Source organism: Balaenoptera musculus, chromosome 2, assembly GCF_009873245.2.
Source record: "Balaenoptera musculus isolate JJ_BM4_2016_0621 chromosome 2, mBalMus1.pri.v3, whole genome shotgun sequence".
Classification (NCBI taxonomy): domain Eukaryota; kingdom Metazoa; phylum Chordata; class Mammalia; order Artiodactyla; family Balaenopteridae; genus Balaenoptera; species Balaenoptera musculus.
In genome coordinates this window covers 142174214-142194862 of record NC_045786.1, presented here as the reverse complement: position 1 = coordinate 142194862, position 20649 = coordinate 142174214, and the positions used below count along the sequence as shown (strand labels likewise).

General features: G+C 37.6%; 1 protein-coding gene and 1 pseudogene across 2 annotated transcripts in view; one reads left to right on the top strand and one right to left on the bottom strand.

The window, feature by feature from the left end:
* Positions 1-20649, bottom strand: part of RAD51B (RAD51 paralog B) — a 613215-nt gene that overhangs the window by 304903 nt on the left and 287663 nt on the right. The gene's annotated exons all lie outside the window — the stretch shown is intronic.
* Positions 11845-12381, top strand: LOC118889216 (annotated as a pseudogene).

The window sequence follows — 20649 nt, the reverse complement described above, 5'->3', positions numbered from 1 at the left end:
CACCTAATCAGGCCATTTTCTGAGATTCAGAAATGACAGTTTATAAAAGGATAACATAGATGTCTGGGCCAGCACCTGGCACATTAACAGATGTTAGAGAAATATGCGTGTACCTAACGTCTCCCCCTCTATCCCCATTTTCCCAAAACTACCACCTCCACTACCAAAAGTAAGTCTTTTATAAACTGCAACACCCTCTTTGAATCAGAGGTGCTATGGAACCAGACTGAGGACTCAATTGTGAATAAGAGTTTATACCTTTATGTAAGAGTTCCAAATCGTACCAGAAAAAAAAAAAAAAAAATATATATATATAACAAAATTTCTGTTCTCAAATTATCAAGAATAGCCTTGGGTACATTATTAATAAAAGGAAATTTGTAAATAAATGGAAATCATCATAATAATTATAGTTCAAACATATTTTATATTTTCCCAAACAATTCATGAGAAAATGTCACTCAGCATGCAATGATTCTATTATAGGGAAATTAAATATTAATAAACATAGAATTTATAGTTAAAAAAAAAAACCCTAAGCCTTCTGGGAATACTACATGCACAATTTGCCAAACGAAGACCCAAGTAGAGCAAGATATGTGGTTTTGAGTTTCATAAATGCCAAGAGAAATAGTTTCTCTAAAATGCTTTCTTGACTTAAAACATTAATCCACCTAAAAAGCTGCTAACTAGATAAGGGGAGACCAGCAATAAAAAGCTAGCAATAACAATGTTATAGAAAAATATTCTGGAATTTTCGAACTTGAAATACACAAGCCTTTCTCTGTGGAGATGAACTCCTTCCATTCTCCAAGGGCTCTGTCAACATCACCAACCTCAAACACTTGGCTCACACAAAAAATGTGATGACGCAGGAAATTGTCTGGAAACAAACAAACAAACAAAAAAAGCATTCTCTCTCCCTGGAACCAGAGCTGCCCCAGTAGAGCAGGCAAGCAGCCAGAATGTCAGGGCTTTATTTTAAAGTCTGTTTAATTGTTCCATTCCAATTCAACAGTCCAAGCCCCTTTTCTAAGTACAAGATAGGAAAAAAAAAAAAAAGAAAAAAGAAAAAAAGATCTTACAAGATATTATCTAGTTCTTACTTCACTAGCCCCTATTGAAGAAACCCTAAGTGCTAATTAGCCACATAAACTGTGCAGATGAACTCCAAATCTTTGTGCTACTAGTCTTAGAAGGGTCTCTCTGCCCTGAGGGCCAAGTCAATCTGAAACTCACACATGCAAATTGCACCCAAGATTCACAATTGCATTCTAATTACTGCTGTTTATCCATGAACTTTCCTACTTTTCAAACTGTCTATAAAAGGAGAAAGCAGTTGCAGCAAGTACCTTATCACATTCTAGTTGGATTTTTGCAAACATTTATTGACTTGGCTGACATTATAGAGGCTGTAAGAACAGACAGAAGATAACCTACGTTTCTCTAGCATTTTGGTATTTTTTTCTGCTTCTTTTCTTGCCAAAAATCAATTGGCTTCCCAGTAAAGCACAAATAAAGTGAATAAACAAAACCAAAAATCTCACAGCTATTTACTAAATAAAGAAATTAAAATAATACTGTACTATGATACCAACTCAATTCACTCGGCATCATTTCCTTTTTACATAATATGTTCTATGAAACGTATAATTCTAGTGGCTTGTGTATGTCTTTCCCCCTCAAATTCAATAATCTACCCATTGATGTGATCAACCATTTGTACAAGGAATTTTGTTATGTAAATGTCTGTGATGCATGTAAGTGGATGAAAAAATAATGATAATTCTGAGATTAATTCTCTTTCCAAATTCTCAATTTATGAGGAAACATCATGGGTATTTCAGTTAGAGACTCCTTGTCTTGCTATTGGTCATTTCTATAACCACCATTGAAAACTTAAAAGAAGCTTTTTCTCTTCTGACCAAGATGGAGTAACAGGATCAAATTTACCCTACCACCTAAAACAACCAAAAAAATATTTTTAAGACAAAACATATGAAACAACTTTTTTTCCCCAAGATACTGGACATCAGGCAATGAAAGACAGTGATCCCTTAGAGATGGGAAAAATGAGGAGTGCTCTATGAATGCCCCAGCTTACTAATAATTTCTAGGCTGTGATGCAGGGAGAGGAAACCCAGATGGAGTCCACTCAAGTTGAGGAGATGGAACCTAGGACTGGGAAGAACAAGGCAGCTAGAGTTCACATGAGAGATCTGTGGAGTCTCCCTCAAATACTCAGCAGAGTACTGATTAGTACATGCATGTGAGGAAATTACTTGAGGCTGCAGAAAGAAAGATTTGATAGAAGTAAAGAGAAGAGTGCCTGGCACTCACACAAAGCCAGGAGTAATGCCTATCCTCATCAACCAGAATGGAAACGTCATAAATCATGGAGCACTGAGTACAGTATACAGAAGGATCTTGCCTTGATAGTGGAGAATAATTATCTTTAAACCAAATGGTTCTGGTCCTGCCAAAAAAAAACAAAAACAAAAACTTAAAAGCAATATCCAAAAGGATCAAACTGTTTCCAAATAATTCAACTACATCCCAAAACAAAGCTTAATATTTATAGGAGTACAAAAATATACAGCACCCAAGAAGGTAAAATTCACAATGTCTGGCATCCAATCAAATATAACCAGACATAGATAGAAGCAGCAAAGTGAGACCCATAATAAGGAGAAAACTCAATCACTGAAATGGACTCAGAACTGACACAGATGCTAGAATGAGTAGACAACGATATTAAAATAGTTATTATAACTATATTCCATATGTTTGAAAAGTTAGAGATAGCAAAAAGACCCAAAATCAAACTTTTAGAGATAAACACTATAATATATGAGATGACAAATACACTGGATGGAATTAATGGTAGATTACACATTGGAGAACTTGAAGACACAACAATAGAAACTAGTAAACATAGAAATAGACAAAAACAATTAATGAACTTGAAGCTACAGCAATAGAAACTATCTAAAATGAAACAGAAAACAATCAGCCAAATGAAAAGAGCATCAGTGAGCTATGGGACAACTTCAGGTGATTTACTATATGTGTAATAGGAGTCTCCAAGAAGGAGGATAGAAGAAAAAGAGAAGAAAAAACTTTTGAAAAAATAATGGTCAGGATTTTCCCAAATTTGATGAAAACTATAACTCTTCATATGAAGAAGCTCAACAAATCCCAAGCATAAAAAACATGAGAAAATTACATGAAGGTACATCATAATTAAGTTGCTCAAACCAGTGAAAGGAAAAAAACTTAAAAGGAACAAGAGAAAAAGACACATTATATACAGAGAAACAAAGATAAGTGCAGTTTCTAGTTGGAAACAATGAAAATGGAAATACAGTAGCGCAACTTCAAAAAACTGAAAGAAAAAACTGTCAACCGAGAATTCTATTCCCAGCAAAACTATCTTCCAAAAAACAAAGGTAAAATAAGGAGCTCTTTAGACATACAAAAGCTGAAAAAATTCATCATCAGCTTACCTACACTACAAGAAATAATACAGTAAGTCCTTTGGGCAGAAGGAAAATAACATCAGATGGAAATCTGGATCTACACAAAGGAATAAAGTACAATGGAAATGGTACCTAGTAGGTAAATATGTAAGATATTTTATTATTTAAATATATTTTAAAGACAACTGGCTGCTTAAACAAAACTTTATTGTGTGATTCATAACATGTATAACATGTAAAAGTAAAATATATGACAACTACTATACAGCTACTGTAACATTCTTATACTATATGTAAAGTGGTATAATAGCAGTTAAAGATAGGCTGTGATAAGTTAAAGATGTATACTATAAATTCCAAAACAACTAAAGTTATAGCTAACAAGACAATCAAGGATGTAAAATGGAATCATAAAAAATACTTAATCCAAAGGAAGACAGGATACAAGTTTAATGTACGAAAGTCAATTGCTTCCTTACATACCAGCAATGAACAATTAGAATTTGAAATTAGAAACACAACACCGTTTATCTTGGCACAGAGAGAGAGAGAGAGAGAAATACTTAGGTGTAAACCTAACAAAGTATATACAAATCTATAGGAGGAAACTATAAAACTCTGATGAAAGACCTCAAAGAAGATCTAAATAAATGGAGAGATATTCCATGGATAGGAAGACCCAATATTCTCAAAATGCTGATTCTTCCCAACTCGATCTATAGATTCAATGCAATCCCAATCAAAATCCCCATAAATTACTTAATGGATATGGACAAACTGATTCTAAAGCTTATATGGAAAGGCAAAAGACCCATAGTAGCCCACACAATATTGAAGAAAAACAAAGATGGAGGACCGAAACTACCTGACTTCAAGACTTACTATAAAGCTACAGTAATCTAGGGAGTGTGCTATCAGTGAAAGAACGGATAACTAGATCAATGGAAAAGAGTAGAGAGTTCATAACTCACATATAGTTAACTGAATTTTGACAAAGGAGCCAAAGGCAATTCAACGTAGAAGGATCGTCTTTTTAACAAATGGTGCTGGAACAACTGGACATCCACATTAAAAAAACAAAAAATAATTTAGACACTTACCTTACACCCTTCACAAAAATTAACTCAAAATGGATGATAGAACTAAATATAAAACACAAAACTATAAAACTCTAGACAATAACATAGGAGAAAAGTTAGGTGACTTTGGGCGTGGCCATGAGTTTGTGGATATAACAGCAAAAGCACTCTCCATGAAAGAAAAAATTGTCAAGCTGGACTTCATTAAAATTAAAAACTTCTTAGCAAAAGACACTGTTAAGAGAATGAAAAGACAAGCCACAGACTGAAAGAAAATCTTTGCAAAACACGTACTGGATACAGGACTTGTATCCAAAATATACAAGGGACTCGAGGGACTCTAAAAACTCTTAAACAATCTGATTTAAAAATGGGTAAAAGATCTTAATAGACATCTCACCAAATAAGACATACAGATGACAAGTAAGTATTTTAAAAGATGCTCAACCTCATATGTCATTAGGGACTTGAAAATTAAAATAATAATGAGATACCACTAAACATCTATTAGAATGGCTAAGATTCAAAGCACCAACATTATTAAATGCCGGCAAGCATGTGGAACAACAGAAACTCGACTTCATTGCTGGGGAAATGCAAAAGGGTACAGCCACTTTGGAAGACAGTTTGTTTCTTACAAAGCTAAACATGCACCATCCTATAATCTAGCCATTCTACTTTCAGGTATTTATCCATGAAAAAAGAAAGCATACCTCTATTCAATGACTTATAGTCAAATGTTCATAGTAGCTTTATTTATAATATTCATAAGCTGGAAAGAACCCAAAATATCCATCAATAGGTGACTGGATAAGTAAATTGTGTTATATGCATACAATGGAATACTACTTAACAATAAAAACCAATAAAATAATGATAGATGCAACAACATGGATGAATCTCAAAATAATTAAGCTGAGTGAAAAAGCTAGACCAAAGAGAGTTTACCCTGTATGATTCTATTTATATAAGACTCTAGAAAATGCAAACTAATCTATAGTGACAAAAACAGATGAGTGGTTTGCTTGAGGAGGGTAAGGTGGGGAAGGATGGGAGAGATGGATTAAAACAGCTACATAGAAACTTTTGGGGATGATGGACATGTTCATTATCTTGATTGTGGTGATGACTTCATGGGTGTATACATATGTTAAAACTTATCAAATTGTATTAAATATGTGCTCTTTATTGGATGTCAATTATGACTCAATAAAGCTGTTAAAAATTTTTAAAGCTCCCATTTTTAGTCTCCTGTTTGACTCTTTAGCCACAGTAATTCCTTCCTGTTGTGTTGTCTTTCTCCACAATAGTCAGTTGTTTAAAATATAAAGTACTTCCTCGTTCACCATTAAATAAAAAATATTTAATGAAAACCTAGTGTATGTAAGTCAGTGGACTGGGCAATTGAAGGGGATACAATTGGACAATACAGGGATAGATGTCAGGTGACAAGGGATAAGCAATACTGATGATGATGAAGTGTAGTTAATTTTACCAGAGTATAAAAAGCCTCAGAGAATGATTAAACAGAAAGGTAAATTTTAGGTCATGAAGAACTCTTCCAGAAAAGTCTTAAAAAATGGTAAGGTTAACATGTCAGAATTTCACGAATACAGAAGAAGTCAAACACAAGTTCTTAAAATTAAATTCTTTTATAATCTTCTCATTTATTAAACTGCAATATTAAATCTCAAGGAAAGGACATAATATTAGGGAGGAGCTAATTCTAAACAGTGGATTATAGGACACATTTACTCATACTATGTCTTCTGTGTGAAAATTATGGAAACAATTTAGTCCCAGTACCATCTAATTGAACTACTTCTCCTGAGTTTATAGACTTCAGTTGATTGTTCTAAAATTTATCAGCTTTGGCACTCTCCCCTCAAGGGCCAGGAATCTCTGGCTGTTATGCCTCAAGTGGAATAAGTCTCCTGGAGAAATTCTTTTGCTACCACAACTATTTCAGTGTGGTTCTAAGTGGTGAGTCCCAATGCTTGCCAAATTCCTCTGGTTTGATCCCATCTGAATGAACCCAAAATTTAGCAAAATAGCACCTTCTACTTCCTGGTCATATTCAATTATCCAATATTCCTCCAAACTCACGCCTACTTTTATCTTTAAGAAACTGCTGGCCTAAGGCTCGTAACCTAATATATAACAGCAGGTAGGAACAGGCACAAGGAATATCCATTCCACTCTCCACTGCTGCTGCACTCTTTAACTTTCACCTTACTGAAAAAGCGACCAAGGAAAGAAAAGTCTATGTATCTAACCATAGTTATGGACCAAATTACATGAACTTGAAAGTGCCTTAGCAATTAAGGGTTCCATATGGAGGAAAGCACATAGTGCCTCTTTCTAGTTGCACTTAACTTCTGTCTAAAATCTAAGCCAAAGCTCTTTCTCCCAAGCCCTCTCTTTATTAGAGAAGCGAAATTCTTTCTGTCTAGTTTCTCAAGGTCCTTCCATCCACTTTAAGCTTAAGTGCATTCCAGTCAGCCAACGACATCTATGCAATCTGAGAGGCCCACAACTGAAATTCCCCTGAATCACTCCTTCTGAAGCTTCCAAACTTTCTTTTGTTGCTTCTGGCCTTTGCTAATTCAATCTTAGCTTTTGTTTCCTAACTCATTCCTCCTCCCCATGCTATTGGGTTCAACAACGTAGTTCTACTTCCTTTTAACAGAACAATCTTGGGCCCTTTTATGATGAACACAAGATAACGTCAACCTATACTCCAAACAGGTACATATAATTTCACATCGAAGCTGTTCATCACACAAAGAGTTTCAGAATAACACTAAATATCTCAAGCTTCTCAAAAATATGAATTTAACATTCTATGTAGATTATATTCTAGATTTATATCCTAGTGTTTAGCTAAATGAAAACCAGGGGCCAAACCCAAGTATACTCCAGATGTCTTCCTAGGGTGAGTTCAACATGTACAAAAATTTTTGGACAAGATACACTGTAGCTAAGTACAGATGAAAGCTATAAAGGAAAGGGAAATGCATGAATCACTGTCATGGTATAAATAACTTTCAGGAATTCATTTCCGGACAACTCACTCCATTCATATTTTACTGCTAACTTTAGGAGAATACAATTGAACAAGAACGGCTCAGAATAGCTAATTATAAAATACCTATTTTAAATTATTATTTATATATATGAGATAATATTTCCTATGATCAGTAGATTTTTTATAATAATAATAATAATTTGTTGAACACAATATGTATAACAGGCACATTATACAGATCATATAGTGCAATACTCATAATAACCCTAAAGTATTCTTATTATTATTCCCATATTACAGAGGAAGAAACAGAGTCCCTAAAAGCTTTAGTTACTTGCCCAATTTACCCTGCCAGTAGGTGGCAGAACAAGATATTCAAACCCAAATCTCTCTGGCTCCAAAACCTCTGCCCTTTCCAGTAAGATGCACTTCCTGCCTGTTGAAGTAGCTATTACTAGTCTAGTGCTTTGGAAAATTCCTGACACATGGAGTCTGGAGTAGTATAGTGGAAAAACACTTGTGAGCCTAAGCTCTGGCAGGTATGTGACCTTGGCCTAATCCTGTTACTTTTTCATCTATAAAATGAAGCTTGGGTAGTTAACATCTAAGGACCCTTCCATGCTTTATCAAACTATGATTCTATGAATTATAGACAAGGCAAAAAATGTGGACTGGGAGAAAGGATGAGTGACAGAAGGGTTAACTGGGCATTAGAAACAATATAGCCAAGTAAGTCCAGGATTGAGATAAAACAGCAGAATTGAAAGAAAAAATGGCTTGGTAGTATTATATTCCCAGCACGAATAAAAAGACTTTATATAGTACCTATAAAGTTAAACAGTATCCTATCACCAAAGAGTTTTATCAAATAGACTCACCTATTTGAATTTAACATCAATTAAAATTTAAATTCTTTGAAATAAAATACAAAATTCATACAGATAGGAGAAACCATCAGACAAACCCAAACACAGACACACCTTGAGTTTTTTTTCACCAGGCTCTGAGAACTATGTGACGTTCCTCTTATATAAACAGGAGTGTGTCGTGCCACAACTACTGAAGCCCGTGCGCCTAGAGCCCATGCTCTGCAACAAGAGAAGCCACCACAATGAGAAGCCCGCGCACTGCAACAAAGAGTAGCTCCCACTTGCCGCAACTAGAGAAAGCCCGCGCGCAGCAACGAAGACCCAACGCAGCCAAAAACAAATATAGATAAATAAATAAATTTATTAAAAAACACAAAGGAAAACAGGAGTGTGTGCACTGCTAGGTAGAAGGCAAGGTAGTTGATGCAGTTTCCAGAAAGAGGGGCAGAGAACAACCCACTGTACCTATAAAGGCTCTCTTCATCAGCCAAGAACAATGACTGGGTGGGAGTTTTGTTCTGCTTTCAATATTCAGGCCAGCAAGGTCAGTCTGTGCACACTGGAATGATTTAAAACCTTCATAATAACATGGCTTCTCCTTATATTCAGCCAAGATTTTTCAAGCAGATTTCCTGATTCTCGCTCAGCTTTCTAATATGATGAGAACCAAGTGTCTCTTTGTTCGGTTACCATCACTAAGAGCCAATACGAGATGTATGCAGACAAGCTCCATGGGAAAACCTCACATGCCAGAGGTGAAAGGACACCGAAGCTAGCTCTCCAACTAGAGGCTGGATGGACAGCGAATGACCAAGAGCTCTCTGGGCCTTGGGAGACCTAATGGCTTGGGATATACTGTCAGAGGTGAGAAGGGGTCAAGTTTCTAGGCTTGTAAGCTCTGGTTATCCATCTTAAGCTCTCCCAATAGATAAATACGTTTTATGTGGAAAAAAGAAGAAGATGAGCAGCCTGGCAAAAGAACCTAAGACAAACCAAATCTTCCACAGGACGTTCTCAGACTAAAAGGCTGAGGAATGTAGAGGGGGGATAAACTCCCCAAAGAGGGAGGAGAGGGAAAAAAATTAAAGCCATCAGTTCTGACATTTGCCAAGGAAGGAGAGTGAGAACACTCCTCAAACTGCCTATAAACCAGGTAAAAGTGACTGTTGGTTCGGACAGAGTCCACACACCCTAACAACGCCCCACCGCCAAGGCCACCACCCCTGGGCCTCCACTGAAAATTGCAGCTGCTTTCCAAAGCCCAGAAAGCAACAGGCAGAATATAGTGACAGCTGGAAGGAAGGGGATTAGGCAAGGACTTGGCATAAATAGGAGTGCAGCCAAAATGCACAAATATGAAGAGAGAGCGACAATTTTCCTGTGTGGTTTGTGTGTGTGGTATGGGGGTAGTTCAAAATAAGAGTGAGCCAAAGTTCTGGCCTTGATTGCCTGGAGGCTTTGGCAGTCTCAGCCTTTCTCATGGCAGACGGGCCAGGAAATGAAGCTTTCAGCTGTCTGCTTCAATGTTCTCCTTGCTGTCACCGTTTTCGTGTTCGGCCCCTGGCTCATTTGCATTTTCTTCTTCTTTTGGGGATTAGCGCATACGGGTAGACAAAATCCATTTTGGTTACTCAAGACTGTCATTTCCTCCCACACCTTACTTGTCAACTAAGAACGTCAAGAACATGAAATCCAGACAGAGTACAAAACAAACTATAGAATTAGATGATCTGCAAGGGGCCTTTGAGACCTTCTAAACCAGCCTGGTTTTACAGATGGGGAAACTTAAGAGTAGCAAAGGGAAGTTAAGGTGATCTGCTGAAATCATACTAATATTTAGAGAGTAGCAAAGTCAGGACAAATATCCAGCTCTCCCATTCCCAACCAGCCAGTGCCCTGTCCAAAAAAATCAGTGTTCCTTTAGGACTCTATCTCAGACAAAATACTACTATTCCCCCACCAAACCCTTTTTAAATGAGGACTTGATAAGAATTGCGACATATTCTCTCTCTGTTTCCTGATCAAGAATTCACACATAAGTTTGGTAAATAATTATACAAAATGTTAGGTCTTAAGGAAAAGAAAGAGACTTGGAGACTCATATAACTAACAGCACTCAGAGAAAAGACTCAACCTAAAACCAAGCAGAATGCTTTTATTTCCTTTGTTTTAGGAGACAGATCCAAAAACAGAAACAAATGGGACCTAATTAAACTTAAAAGCTTTTGCACAGCAAAGGAAACCATCAACAAAACAAAAAGAGAACCTACTGAATGGGAGAAAATATTTGCAAATGATATGACTGATAAGGGATTACTATCCAACATATATAAACAGCTCACACAACTCAACATAAAAAAAAACAAACCCATACAACCCAATTTAAAAATGGGCAGAAGACCTGAATAGACATTTTTCTGAAGAGGAAATGCAGGTGGCCAAGCGGCACATGAAAAGATGGTCAACATTGTTAATCATCAGGGAAATGCAAATCAAAACCACAGTGAGTTATCCCGCACAACTGTAAGAATGGCCATCATCAAAAAGAACACAAGGAACAAACGTTGGCAAGGATGCGGAAAAAAGGGAACCCTCGTACACTGTTGGTGGGAATGTAAATTGGTGTAGCCACTGTGGAAAACAGAATGGAAGTTTCTCAAAAAACTAAAAATAGAACTACCATATGACCCAGCAATTCCACTCCTGGGTATATATCTGAAAACAAAACAAAACAAACAAACAAACAAAAATCCCACTAATTCGAAAACATACATGCACCTCAATGTTCATAGTAGCATTATTTACAATTGCCAAGATATGGAAGCAACTTAAGTGTCCATCAAACAGATGAGTGGATAAAGAAGATGTGGTATGTATGTATGTTTGTGTGTGTGTGTGTGTGTGTGTATATATATATATATATATATATATAATGGAATTTTTCCCTTTTTGCCAAAAGAAATAATTTCTGATATTGAGAAATATCACATTCTCAGAAAAAGGTAACCAACCTTTAAGGGCTTAAAAGATTCCTACTCTGAAAAGGAGTTTATGAGTGTGGAGAGATAGGTGGAAATATGGCCCCTTGGCATCCACAGGGGATTGGTTCCAGGACACCCCGCATAGACAGCAAAATCCTCAGACACTCACGTCCCCTACATAAAATGCCCCAGTACAGTTGGCTCTCCGTATCCACAGGTTCCACATCCACGGATATGCAGGGCCCACTGTATATTGGTTTATACATAAGGTCATAACAAAGCAATCTCAAATTGTGGTTTCTTCCACTAAAAATTTTCTTTTCAGTACTATGGAAACCATGTTAAAATATGACATTAAAAAATGAAAACAAAAATACTTCACCTCCCTTTGCTGCATCTACTGCAAGAATGAAGCCAGTTCTCAACAATCAGACTCTCGACATTCTGGAAATGTCAACATCACCCTGAAGGGATGCATAGTTACTGTGAAGGGCCCCAGAGGCACCCTGCGGAGGGACTTCAATCACATCAATGTAGATCTCAGTAGTCTTGGAAGGAAAAAGAAGAGGCTCTGGGTTGACATACGGTGGGGAAACAAAGGACTGGCCATTATGGGCACTATCTATAGTTGTGTAAAGAACATGAGCAAGGGCGTTACACTGGGGGTCGTTACAAGGTGAAGTCTATGTGTGCTCACCTCCCCATCAATATCCTCATTCAGAATAGGTCTCTCATTGAACTCTAAAATGTCCTGGGTGGAAAAAACATCCACAGGGTATCTCAAGCCCAGAAAAATGAGTTAATTCTTGAAGGAAACTATATTGAACTTGTGTCAAATTCAGCTGCTTTGATTTGGCAAGTCACAATAGTTAAAAATATCAGAAAAATTGGGGGAATGATATCTATGTCTTCTAAAAAGGAATAGTTCAACAGGCTGATGAATAAGATCTAAAAGTTGTCCAGCTATGGAAACAAGATGTTGGATAATTCCTAAGACCTGTTTGTGATATTTTAAAGATGCAATAAATACCCTCTATTTTGGGGAGGCAGGTGGGGCACTGAACACTTCACTAAATAGTTAAATTAGCTAACTCTTCCTTCCTTCCATACATTTTCATTTAACAGATACTCTAACTGCTTACCCTTTACCAAGTACTATTCAATTCTGGGAATAAGGAAATTAAAGACAGTACTTTTGACATAAAGGCATGCAAAGTTAACTGGGGGAAACCAAAATGTCAATGGCATGACCAGAGTAGTACTTCCAGTAATAAAGGTTACTTAGAAAGCACATGGGAGGGGTGCCAGGCCAGCCTGGGAAGGTCCAGGAAGGCTAATTGAAGAAGGTGACACCTGAGATGAGGATAAAGAAGAATTGGCAGGTTAAAAAAATAAAAGTAATGAGTTCTATTATTCTTCATGTTTTTTTTTAAATCTAACATTGTTTCATATGAGAATTTGATCTATTACATAAAACTTTGGAAGGAAAAAAAATGACATCATTACTGTTATGTCAAAATATCAATAATATTATTTAACAAAAAGTACTAGAACACATTAAATATCAAAAGACAAAGACACACACAAAAAAAGCAAACACACAACAGTGTACATCAACTATACCTCAATTAAAAAAAACAATAATGTTAATGTAACACCCAAACATGAGAGAACGTGGTAACTTTTCAGAGCTGTCACAGGAGCTCATCTATGCATATTGATAAACAGCACTAACTGTGGGCAAGGCATTCTGCTGGGTGCTGTAGTAGATGAGATAATGAATAAAGATGGTCTCTCTCACAGGGAATTTATCACCTCAATTTACCAGCATGTTCCTTCAGGAGAGAGAAAGGTCTAGAACAGCAGTTCTCAAACCTTTCCCACCTGGGACCAATTTATACTCTTAAAAACTATTAAGGACTCATAGAGCTTTTATTTATGAGGGATATGTTGACCATATCAGAAGTTAAAACTGATGATCCCAAACTCCCATTCCTTCCTTTCCCTACCCCATCCCTCCTTGGCAACCACAAGTCTGTTATCTATATCTGTGAGTCTGTTTTTGTTTCCTAGATATGTTGATTTGCATCATATTTTGGATTCCATATATAACTGATATCATATGGTATTTGTCTTTCTCTTTCTGATTTACTTTGCTTAGTATGATAATTTCTAGTTTGGGATTAGCAGCGGCAAATTATTATATATAGTATGGATAAACAACAAGGTCCTACTGTATAGCACAGGGAACTATATTCAATATTCTGTGACAAACCATAATGGAAAAGAATATGAAAAAGAATATATATATATGTGTATGTATAATGATTCACTTTGCTGTACAGAAGAAATTAACATGACACTGTAAATCAACTATGCTTCAATAAAATTTTAAAAAACTAAAAAAAAGAAATTAAAACTGAATAATTTTAAAGTATTTGTTGACTTGTTTAAAAGTAACACTAATAAACCTATAACCTCAAGATAAATAATGTATTTTTATGAAAAATAGTTGTATTTTCTAAAATGAAAAAATTTAGTGAGACAAGTGCCACTGTTTTACAGTCTTGCCAATCTCTTTAATGTCTGGCTTAATACATTCCAATATCTGGTTCTTCATTAATCTGGCTCTTCATTACAATATCATACTTCACAAGTCCTCTAGAAAACTCCACTGTACACTTGTGAGAAAATGAGAATGAAAAAGGCAAATAATGCCTTAATATTATGATGAAAAAAGTTCACCCTCACAGATCCCTTGAAAGGATCTCTGGGGACCCTCAGGTATCTCATCACATTTTAAGAACCACTGGTCTATGGCAATAAAAGTCATATTTAAAACTGGGTAAATAAAGACTATGAGTTCAAGTTTACTCTACTTGAGGTTTTAACTAAGGGGAAATCTTGCAGTAAGAGTTCCCTATCTAGGCCACTAATTCTAAGAGTGGACTTGTTTTCTTGGAACTGAGACAACCCAGGTTGCATGAATGGGTCCACTCTCTCTGGCATTGTGAAGACTGCCTCCTCAAAGGGCTTGGGCTGGGTGGGTCTTAGCACAGTGATGGAGGTGACCATATTCCTGCTTTGCTTGAGACAGTCCAGCTTTATTCCCATTGCGCCAGAGTAATTATTAGTAGAGCCCCTTCACTCTCCAAAGTATCCAGTTTGGACGGTAAGTTATATGGTCACCTTGACAATGCCTTGCACAAGCATTCTGCTTCTTCCCACCTTGTAGACAGGTCTAAAAGAAGCCATGCTGGTTTTGGTTTACATAATAATATTCCTCTAACCTCTCTCCTAAAAAAAAAAAAGCCAATCATGGGAGAAAATTCCTCCTGATCTCTTGGTTTCTATGTCTTCTTTTCCTTTCTTAAACTGTTGACAGCAACCATTCTCAACAACTCTATACGACAGCACGTGCTGCTTGTTCTCTTGCTATGCACCTAGTTCAGTGTTTGAACTACAGGGTGTCACTTTGCCCAACTATTTCAAATTGGTTGGAATATAACCTATTGATCAAGGGTTACAAATTAACCAGACTGGGTTAACCACTAGGCTAATAAAACACTAGCCAAAACCTAGCACACAGATTCACCCCATCACCAGAAATGGAGGCAGCTCAGTAAGACAAGAGACTTCTTTGAAAAAGTATTAAATCTCCCAGGCCTAATCCTGTGAGCATGGCAGGGGGTATGAAGAGGAATGGAAAAGAAGTGCCGTAAATTCTGAATAGTGAACCTTGAAAGTGACATGGATTTGGCTTTGCATACCCGAGTGGCAGAGAAACCTCAGCAGTTATCCAGTGCTTTTAGAGAGCAGGGTAAAATTATAAGAACATTTTTATGAGTTGTGGCTGGCAAGCCCTAGCCTGTTAAAACTCTTTAAAAACCAATGCCTTGGTGGAGGTAACATTTACTGTTTACTGTAGCTCTGGTTGTTAGGGGTTACTGCTAAGGTCCCAGTTTTCCATGACATCAGCAGCATTCCAAGGGAAGTGTGTGTCAGTGACTTTCAGTAATGACTCCGTTTTCCAAATGTTCAAAGCTTCTGCCAAGCTGCCCTACACCTGCACACCAGCTGAGTTAGAGGAAGAGGAAAAGCAAGATGGATTAAGTGGGATTTTTGTCTGGGTTCCTTAATGAGACTAAAGGCTTTCTTCTTTCAGTGTCTGCTTTGGTGTAATAAATGGATGCCAGTGCCTTGAGGAGTGACATGACTCATCCTTACCTTTTCATAAACCAATCAGACTATCTCTCACAACTTCTCGCTATCTTATTCTGGACTAGGCTTTCGAGACTTCTCTTCTGCGGGAAAAGTTTAGGGCTTAGTGAGAAGATCAGCACGGCATGCCAACGCTCTGGGAGGGATTCCGACAGAGGCATCTGCTGCTCCCCAAATTAGCAGGAAACAGAAGCAGTGAAGAGACATTACCGCGTAGCTGCTAAAAGAATCACCTGGCTTTCAACGTTTCAAACCAGACGTGTCCTCTCAAGGCAGCAGCAGACCTCATTCCAGAGTCTGTCCTCACCAAAACAAGCCTCTGGTTAACTTCATGCAAGGGTGCCTACTGCCCACTCAAGAGGCTTGTGACCAGTGCTGTGGCCAATACTAATTGTGTACTTATATAAGACAGACCTTTTTTCCAAAAGGCTTGAAGCATTTTTTCGGCGTTAAACTCATCAGTGTTCATGACAACCCTCTGAGAGGTGGCAAAATATTAGTTCAGGTGTGAGAAACTGGGGGATGGGGTTGAGGAGAATTAAGTCCTCTGCCAAGAGTAAGGCAGGAGGAGATCTCCCAGAGCCCCAGCCCCACACCTTTACACCTGTGGTAACTGGCCCCTCTCCAGGCTTGCTCCAGTCTGCCCAGGCTAACCTGCTCTTTTGTCTCCGTCAAAGGGGTTGTGGAATACAAAATTTGTTGTTAACGAGGCAGAGCTTGGAAGCTAGCAAAGGAAAACAAGAACAATTTTATGTAAAGACACAGAGGAATATCCTCTTAAGGGTTTTGGTAAGAATGATCCACACATTCAATATCTGCTTCTATGAATGACACAAGGTAGAAGATTCAATCTTTCTGTACCTCAGTTTCCTCATCTATAAAATCTAAATATATATATATATATACATATATATATACACAGACACACACACATATACACACACACACATATACCGTTAAAAATACCAGAGATGTTTAGAAATTTTAATAATTAATGTTTTAAACTACATAGAGATCTTTAAGGGGGGGAATCTCTGAAATGCTAAAAGGTACCCTCTTTTATAGTATATTGCACAGTTCTAGAGGAAATTCCTTTAATTACTGGCATATCTGTTCTTAGGAAATAGGAATAAATTCATACGCTTTCAAGTGATTCTTAAAATAAAAGCCTCTACAATTTAAAAAAATAATCATCATCTTTATCTTTGCAGAAACAACAAGGATTTTTTTTTAAGCTGTAGGGGTGGCATCCTCTGTGGTTTAGGGTAGCCACAGATAACATAACACTCACAAAAATGGCTGTGTCTCGTAATTTCTTAGACTTCATTAAAAAGAATTCAAACATGAAAAAATACTAAAAGAATCATTCTCATTCAACCATAGATTGCCTGTGAAGACTGGAAAACACAAGTTTTGGGTTCAGTCCCTGGATTAAACTATAAAAGTCTGTCCAGTGTAATCTCACGTTGAGTCCTGAGCCTGTTTCCTTGAATAATTTTTAAAGAGGGAATTTTACAATTATGGCTTGTTAGCAAGAGACTGAGCTATTACCAATTAGAAAACAAGTCTTTCAGTAAACTTTCTGGTGCACAGAATGAACAGTTATCTCTGAGGCTAAATTCCACAAGTCATTTTCATAAATAAGTACATATATATAAATTAGGAAGGGGGGTGTGGCATGGGGTATACCTAAAATGCTTAAATTCTAAGAAAAAAGAATTGAAAAAAAAGAAGTTTCTTTTCTTCCTGAAGATAAAAGATTTAATGAGTGACTAATTCCCCTCAGTAAAGTTCCTTTGGTAATTGCCCTATTCTAAGCCACACTAATTTTGGTAGGAGCCTTTACTGTTAAAAGATGTTGTTTTACGATGTTAAGCTACACACAAAAGCCATGTAAGAAAATGGCAAAATATGCTTCCGATTTTGTTACATTACCAACCTATACTTATCCAGAAATTCTAACTGCCAAGTGTCTTTTACCTAACACAGACTGCATCTTTCACCACCCTCCCTTCCCCACATAAAGTAACGTCATTAAGAGTGGAAAACTGGGAATAAAAACCTGAGCCCTGGAAAAAAATACTAAATGGGAATCTGCCTCCAGCTCTGCAAATTTTCAAACCTGTCCTGGCCTCTCGGGTCTGGAAGCTAGACTTCTGTGCCCAGAATATGGCTGGATGAGGAAGGCAGTCTCAAATCACACCCTGAGGGCTAGGAACAGAACACACACTCCATACAGACCTCTAAAGAGGTTCAGGGGCTTGTGTGACAGAGGAGCCTTTTTTAATTGGCCCTTGGTGATGTCATGCCCATGTCTCCAGGGCCCAGGAAATGCACCATGACTAATGGAGCGCCTCATTTGTGAAAACACAGTCCATCTCAGAGGAGCAGCAGCAGGCAGAGTTTCAAGGCAACGAAGACCCAGTTAGAGAATGCCAGTCAGCCGCGCACAGAGGGCCTTCAGTTGTCCTGAAATAGACTGCTCTTGTTCACCGCCTCGGAAAACCCTACAACTACCTGTATCCCTGTGGCCTGTGTAGGATAGTAGCCCTAAAACTGGGTTGTTTTGTCGTGTTTTTTTTTTGGCTGTGTTGGGTCTTCATTGCTGCATGGAGGCTTTCTCTAGTTGTGGCGAGCGGGGGCTACTCTTGGTTGTGGTGCGCGGGCTTCTCATTGCAGTGGCTTCTCTTGTTGCGGAACACGGGCTCTAGGCGCATGGGCTTCAGTAGCTGTGGCTCGCGGGCTCTAGAGCACAGGCTCAGTAGTCGTGGCGCACGGGCTTAGTTGCTCTGTGGCATGTGGTATCTTCCCGAACCAGGGCTTGAACCCGTGTCCCCTGCACTGGCAGGCAGATTCTTAACCACTGCACCACCAGGGAAGTCCTTAGGGTTGTTTTGTCTTTTAAGTTACTCTCTTTAGGGAAAGAAAAATGGTCACTGTAATAGGGCACACACCCTTCCAGATTTCTTTCAGCAAACCTTCTGTGTAAAGGACAAGATGATACAAATGGCCATATGGTCTCTGTGGAAACACTCATTTCTGCCCTTGCAGTGCAAAAACAGCCATAGACAATACATAAATGAATAAACATGGCTGGCTTGCAATAACACATGATTTACAAAAATAGGCAGCAGGCTGATTTGGCTCACTGGCCGTGGTCTGCTGACCTCTGTATTAAAGAGTGGACCACTCCTTCCTCTGCCACATACTCGGACCAAAGTACTCTCAAATAAGGGTGCAGTTACAGGAAAGGATGTGAAGGAGTTTCCACAATATACCTGTGATAGCTACCCTATCTAGAACCTAAAGACAGTTTACAGAGAGGCAACCTAGCCTGTGGTTTCAGAACGTAGGCTCTGCAGTCAAATGACTAGGTTACAAATTCTGACTTTGCTACTTCTGCATTTAAAGCCTTGGACAAGGTACATTATTCCTATGAGCCTTGGTTTCTTCATCTGCAAAACTGGGTTCCAAACTGTTCCTACTCAGTAGGGTTAATACAAAACTTCAATGAGATAATATGTGAATAAAGCTTAGCCTAGTGCCTAGGATATTGGAGTGCCCAATAATTACCTGCCACTATTGCTAGATTTTTTCTAAGTAATCATAATTACTACTCTTGACTGCAGTAGGCCAAAGTGAAGAGGCAGATTACCACAAATGCTAGTACACCGTGAACTTCTTTCCAATTCCATTAATATCTATTAATGCTATCATCATCTTTAGTAGCTGCATAGAATTTCACAGGGAATGAATGCACCATAGCTGAACCAAATGCCAATTGTTCAACATCCATTTACTGTCTTTTTGCCATTATAAACAACAGTATGATGAACATCTTTAAACATGCACCTGTGAACACTTCTTCGAATTCTGATCCTTGGGGCAAAAAGGTTTGCACGTTTTAAAGAACTTGAAATTATTCTGCAAATTGGCTCTCCAGAAGAGTTATAATAATTCCTATTTCCAACAGCACTGAAAGAGAGGATCTGTTTCCTAAGATTCTTCACAATACAACTACTTTGTTTCACCACTAAGACCCAGAGAGGTTAAATGAAAAAACTAAGAAAAAACTAAGACCCAGAGAGGTTAAATGACTTGCTCAATTTTAATGAAGAATGCTTAATGTTTCCTTTGGCCTACAACTTTATAAAGCATTTCATAATTATTCTGATAATAGCTAATCTTTCCAGAATCCATATAATTAATTATTATTATTAATAATGCCATTTTATGGTTGAGAGAGCTGGAGCCCAGAAGTTGACTTAAGTAGCCAAAGTTCTCCAGATAAGGCAAAGGATACAAAAGAACATGATCAAAATAGAAATAAACTTCATCCTATTATCAGGTCACTATTACCAGGCTCACTATAACATCTCAGGCAAAATTTAATTTTCAATCAGGAAACTATTCACGGGAACTAATTTAATTTTCCTTTCTTGTGGCAAATAGCTAATCCAGAGACTTTTTTTTCTTTGCTGTTAAATTAAATAAGCCTATAAAACCAAATGTCCTTTCCTCAGAAGAAAAACTTAAAACCTCTGAGCTTTTGACAAGACAGTCACAGATCTAGGCATTTGTTAAGGCTATTTTCTTCACTCTACCTATTACCTTGCTTTTTTTCTTCTTAACACTTACCACAATTTGAAATATATTAGTTATTTGTCTGTAACAACTAAGTTCCATTAAAACAGGAACTTGCTTACTAGTCTTAGTCTTGTTTATTATCTTTTCAGTACCTAGAATACTACGTGGGGCATAGCAAGTAATTGATAAAGATTTACTGGAGGTATAAATCCTCCCAGGTGCCATCTATGTATTTCCCTGGCTGTACAGCCTACAAGGTAGGCAGGCAGGCTTTGGCATTATATATTAATACGAGTTGTCATTCCCTATTTACAACACTGCAAAAAACAAACAAACAGAAACACCAAAAAACAAAAAACAGCTTCCTAATGGAGAAGAGCAGCCTGTCTCTCACCTGCAGAGTTT